Source organism: Passer domesticus, chromosome 9 (assembly GCF_036417665.1).
Source record: "Passer domesticus isolate bPasDom1 chromosome 9, bPasDom1.hap1, whole genome shotgun sequence".
In the NCBI taxonomy this organism is placed as follows: domain Eukaryota; kingdom Metazoa; phylum Chordata; class Aves; order Passeriformes; family Passeridae; genus Passer; species Passer domesticus.
In genome coordinates this window covers 26,645,653-26,651,628 of record NC_087482.1, presented here as the reverse complement: position 1 = coordinate 26,651,628, position 5,976 = coordinate 26,645,653, and the positions used below count along the sequence as shown (strand labels likewise).

General features: G+C 52.0%; 1 long non-coding RNA gene across 1 annotated transcript; it reads left to right on the top strand.

The window, feature by feature from the left end:
- Positions 1–3,506: 3,506 nt before the first annotated feature.
- LOC135307412 (uncharacterized) lies at positions 3,507–4,002 on the top strand. The gene is made up of 3 exons (XR_010368132.1): positions 3,507–3,658; positions 3,746–3,817; positions 3,904–4,002. It is a non-coding gene; the product is annotated as an uncharacterized LOC135307412 (long non-coding RNA).
- The last annotated feature ends 1,974 nt before the right edge of the window (positions 4,003–5,976 follow it).

Here is a 5,976-nt window from a genome sequence, read left to right as displayed (position 1 = left end):
GAAGACGTGTTGTGGTGCCGGCTGCGTGTGTGGGAGCAATGGGGAGCGTGAGCTCGTGCTGTGCTGCACTGCTGAGCTGGCAGCACGGTGGATACGGGCAGGACGTTCTCTGTTTCCCCCAGAGCTGGGGCCTGCAGGCACCTTGCCGCCCCTTGGTACATGCTGTGCCACCCAACAAAGCCCAGCAGGCTGGGAGGAGAGCCCGGGGGCAGCGCAGCTGCTTGGGCAGTGGCTGCTGTCGGGGACACGGGCCAAAGCCATCCCTGAGCAGCCACTGCCACCCCTGGCCCTCCCTGCCCCGTGACAGCTCCCCCAGCCCCAGGGGACAGACTGTCAAAAAGTCCACAGCCAGCAAAGAGATTGTCCCAGGAACTGTGTGCTGCTTTTCCTCCCTCCAGTTGTAAATCCGTCAGAATGGTGTGAATGCCCACACGTGGTCTGATCAGCCCCTATGCTTTTCCAGTCTGCTCTCAGAAATTCTGCAACAAATCCACTAACAAATTCTAGGTCACATCTGTGAATTGCAGTTTCCTTCATGTTTTTCACAATACCTTGAAGTTTCTGTATTTAGTAATGCCCTTGAGAATCTCTGATTGTTTTCATTTTTTTTTTGTTTTGTTTTGTTTTGTTTTTCTTAAATTAAGATCGATGAAACAGGGTTATTGGTTTTAGTTTTGGCAGGTCTGGTTTTTTTCTCAGCATGATGGTTTACATATTATCTACATTTAAGCTTGTTTTTATTTATGCGTATTTTGTTCCCCAAGCAATTATTTTGACAGTCTTTTGTTCACTTCTTAGTTAATGTTCCATAGATGAATAGTTTGGACTCTCTTTTTATAGGAATATAAAGATCTCAGAAAGCTCTATTTTTAATTTTTATAACATTCTCTCTCCCCGCTCCTAGCTTTTACAATGATTGTTTTTGAAACATCTCTGAGGATAGGTAGAGTTATTAGGGAAATACCCAATTGGCTTGGCTTAACCTGGGTATTGGATTATTATTTTCAGTGCTATAAAACTACATTGCTTCAAGGTTCACACCACGGTCCTGATTTGTGGCTCACTGCATGGATGCCTGTCTGAATTAAAACAATGTTTGTGAGGCAGCTGAAGAGCTTAGAACTCAGAGATTAAAATTCCTAGGAGGAGGAGGAGAAAGAAGAAAGGATAAAATCCTGATTCAAAGGGTTTTTTCTCACTTCTAGTATGCCAGAAGTATGGTAGACTACACCTGTCTTCAGATGTCATTTACTTACAGAACAACTCTCTACAGTGCCAGATTCCAGGAGAAATGACTCAACTCTTTGCCTCCCAATGCATTAGCTTTAATTCTAGTGAGAGGTAGGCCTTAGTTACAGTCCGATTAGAGCAAATCAACAAAGCAGTCTTGCCATTGTGAGAGTGGCAAGAGGAATTTGCTTGTGAACAGATGAATATGTCCCACTCAGTAATGAACAAAATTTGCCCTGACTTGGAAGAAAGTAGGCAAGGAGCAATGCAGTATTTGGGTTTTATCCAGGGATAAATGGGGCAAGAAGCTGTAACAACTTACCTGTTTTACAGAAGACAAGTACTGATATGGCCAATAATGAACCCACATGAAGGGATCTTCAGGACATTCCTTTATTTCTTAACTGGAAATGGGCAGCAAAATGCCGGCATTTATCTGAACTGGAATCCGTGTTGCTCTCCTGTTTCTCCTTGAGCACACTGTGTGTTATTTGCAGATTTCACTGCCCAGCCCATCAATCCTCTCGTGGCCAATTGCTAAATGGCACAACTACCAAAATACAGGTGCCAGCATAATCAGCCCAGCACTAATGCATCACTGCTTTGATGGTGCACAGGAGCACAGAATGGCTTGGGTTGGAAGGGACATTTAAAGGCCATCTAGTCCCAATGCCCTGCAGTGAGCAGGGACAGCTTGAACTAGGTCAGGTTGCTCAGAGCAGGAGCTTGAATGTCTGCAGGGATGGATGTCCACCTCTCTGGGCAACCTCTGCCAAGGTTTCATAACAAACAGTGTAAAAAATGTGTTTCTTTCATCTAGTCTGAATCGACCATTTTTTAGATTAAAACCATTCCCCCTCCATCTGGTCATGAAAGACTCTATTCAAAATTCTGTCCCATCTCTTTACAAACCCCCATAAGGCCCTGAAAGGCAGCAATCAGGTGTCCCTGGAGTCTTCTCTCTTCCAGGCTGAACACTGCCAGCTCTCCCAGCCTGTCTCCAAAGCAGAAGGGCTCCAGCCCTCAGAGCATTTTGTCCCTCCTCTGGACTAGATCCAACATGTCCATGTCCTGCCTGTCTTGGGGACCCAGAGCAGGATGCAGTACTCTGTCGTGGTAGAGACTGTGACACTACAAAGCAACACACTCCATTTCCAGAAGGCTTCAAACCCTGTTTTTATTCTAGCCTGCATGCTTTTCCTACATTCTTACAAAGCTCTTATGTTTACCCTTTATTCATTGGTCACGAGAGACAAGCAAAATGCTCATTGGAATAGGGAGTTGCAGGTTTCTCTTATTTATCTTTCTTTCTTGGTTTTCATGTCAAAAACATTGGTAGGAAATTCTTTCAGGGGTAAACATGGATCCACTTATCAAACTTCTCGATGGCTCACAGAAATCACTATAAAACCTCTTCCAGAGTACTCCCAGTAGGGTCTCACCTGAGTGGAGGTGGGGAATCACCTCCTTCAACCTGCTGGGCACTCTCCTTTGGATGCACATGGCTGCCTCATGTCCAGCCTCTCATCTAGCTGCAACACCAAGTCCTTCTTGGCAGGGCTGCTCTGCATCCCTTCATGCCCCAGCCTGTGAGAAATCAGCTGGGCTGGGACTGTGTCACAGCCCTTGGACAGAGCAGCTGGGCACGATGAGATCCCTTCCGAAGAAGGCAGATCCAGCTCCAAAAACAATTCCACCCTGGCCATGAGCTCACAGCAGGCTCTGAGGTCACAGAGGTGCCAGAGCCCCGTGGTTGCACAGCAGCACAAGGAACCAGCAGTCAGTCCCTGAGCACAACTGTTGTGGCAGCAGCGGCGGTGGCAGCAGCGGTGCTGAGGTTGGGACAGCGGTGTCAGGACAGCGGTGGCAGCAAGAGCTGCGGGACTGGCAGAGGGCAAGGCAGCATGGCCCTTGCTCTGCGCCTCCTACTCCTGCTGCTCCTGGCCGTGGCCCTGCCTGCCGGGGCTGCCCAGGCTGCTCCACTCCAAGCGTGGCGAGCAGGTGAGCCGGCAGCCTGGCTCCCCTTTCCCGGCACAGCGCTCCCTGCTCCCTGGGAAGTGCTGGGGATGGTTTTACCCAGGGCTTTGGGGAGGGTTTCCTCTGTGGGAGGGAGAGAGCCCCCATGGTCCCTGGGCTCCTCCAGCCACCCATCCAGGGATGTTTCACAGGGCCTGCAAAGAGAGTGGAGAGTGACCAGAGCCATTCCAGAGCTCCCCAGGCCCCTGTGCAGCTTTGGCCTTGTCCACTGACATCTGGCAGCCAAGGCTTTACCTGACCCCTTTGCAGTTCTCTAAGGGAGAGGGGAATCCCAGCACACCATGGAAATGGGTCTGATCTGATCTGTGCTCCCCTCTAGATGAGCATGCTAGGAAGACTTCTCCAGCAGCTTGGCTCCATGAAGATTTCCAGGGTCTTAACCCTCCAGCAGGTATGTTGTCAATGTTCCTAAAAGAATAATCATTGACAGCCTGGTAGGCACCAGGTGACAGGAGCTTCTGTGGCTGTTGAATTACAGGTGTGTCTGCAGGAAAGACTTTTCAGGCTCCTTTCCTGGTTGCTGCACACAAGCCCCGCTCCCATGGCAGGGGTGAGTTGTGTGTGCCTGCTGACCCCACAGGCTGAGCCCTGGTTCTGTGGGATCCATTCACCTGAAATGCAAATGCTTCTCTCAAGGTCCTCCGAGAGGGAGGAGCAAACCTAGAGGAGACAGGAAGTCCCTGGAGGCATCCAAACAGATGGACAGGATCTGGAGTGACCTGGAGAGACAACGTGGTGGGTGCATTTCCCTCATGCTTCCCCTGGGACTCAGCAGCTGGGGGCCTTGGCTGCACATCTGGACACGCCGTGCCCGGCACAGTGGGAAGGGATCCATGGCAGCCTCGCTGCCCCACAGCTGCTGCTGCTGCTTTCATGCCCTGCAAGGCTGTTTCCCAGCCTGGCCTGGCTGCAGCTTCTGCCCAGCCTCTGCAGGAAGGCATTTGGCATCAGCTGACAGGGAGCCCAAACTGCACTCTGGGCCTTGCCCACCCTGAGATCCCCTGCAATTTCCCCGTCTCTGAGCGCATCTGGAGGGGCCGCTCTTTGGAGGAGGGAGGGCCCTGGTCTTTCTCCTTAATCTTATCCATTACTTAGACAAGCATTGCCTCCTGAAGATGCCACATTCCCATTGGGAAACAACCCCACCTGATTCAGCTGTCCCTTCTCCTTTCTGCAGACATGGAAGAAGAGCCTGTGCTGAAGGCTGAGTTTCCCGGAGGAAGCAGTGGCTCCATGGCAGCCTCTGCCGCAGGAAGGGAGGCGATGCCAGGCACAGGCCCAGGAGGTAATTGCTGTGCCTCTGGGCCTGAGCCCTGCTGAGGCTTCAGATGCCCTCTCTGCTGCTTGGCAGTGCGGGCACACAGCATTACCTGACCCCCTTGCAGTGCTCGGTTCCCTATACAAGGCGATCCCAGCACAGCATGGAAGAGTTCCCATCTGTGCTCCTTTCTAGACTGGGAACGTGACTTCCATCACTGGGAAACGCTGTTAAAGCACAGTTTAAGGATGTTGGAGCTTGGTGATGGTAGGTTTTCAGCAACTCTTTGCTAACAGAGCAATCATTGTCCAGAGTAATATTCCTCTGTCATTTCCCTTAAGATCCTCTGAAGTTTGATGGATTCTGGAAATCCTGGCCTCCAAATTTGTACTCTTGTACCCAACAGTGATCCCACTGGATTGCTGTCAGTGGGAGGAAGGAGCATTTAGCTGTCCATCTTCCTCCTGTGGCCAATGCCAGTGTGTCCTTCCATGTGCTCTTTTGCAGCCACTGAGAAGGGCAGAGAGGGAAGGGGCCGGGCCCAGGGCTGTGCCCCAGGACTGAGCATTTGGCAGCTCCTTTGCCGGCCCCAGGGAGCCTGAGCTGCTCCTGCTGCCACTGCCAAGCCCTGGCCCTGCCTGTGGCTGGGTTTAGAGCTGCTGGCAGCTCCAGGGAGTCCTTTCTTCCCCGACTGCCCTGCAAGGGGCTGCTTCCATCCCAGTGTGGGGCCACTGCAGGCACGAGGTCCCCCTGCCCCTGCTCCTGAGTGGGAGGAAGAGCTGAGGGAGTGCCTTGGAGGGCACCAGTCACACAGGTGCCCTTACTGCCACTCGGGCCTGAAGGAGAATCTTCTGCAGTGTCACAGGAGCTGTTGTATCCGTCCTTTGCAGGTGAACCTGATGATGAAGACGATCCTGATGGCGAAGATAATACTTTTGATGAAGACGATCTGAATTCCCAACGTGTACCCATTACTGAGCCTCTGGGAGATGCTGAGGGTAGGTCAAGGCCTTTCCCCTGGGAGAGCTGCCAGCTCAGAGCCCAAAGCTGGGCCAGGGGGGCATCGCTGCAGGTGCTAGCACAGAACCAGGCACATGTGTGCCCTCACCCTGCGCGATCCCCTCACCGCTCCTGCGGCTCAGTGGTGCCCGTGCAGATCAGCAGAGATGGCAGGAGCTTCTCTGGCTGTTGTGTTACAGGTGTGTCTGCAGGGAGGACTTTGGTGGATGTTGCACACAAGCCCTGTTCCCATGGCAGGGGTGAGTAGCGTGTGCCTGCTGACCCCACAGGCTGGGACTTCGTTTTGTGGGATCCATTCCTGGGAAATGGAAATATTTCTATTAAGGTCCTCCAAGAAGGAAGAAGAAACCTATAGGAGCTCGTAAGTCCCTGGACCATTCCAAATATCTGGAACAAAAACGGAGTGGTGTGGACAGCCAGAGTGGTTGGTG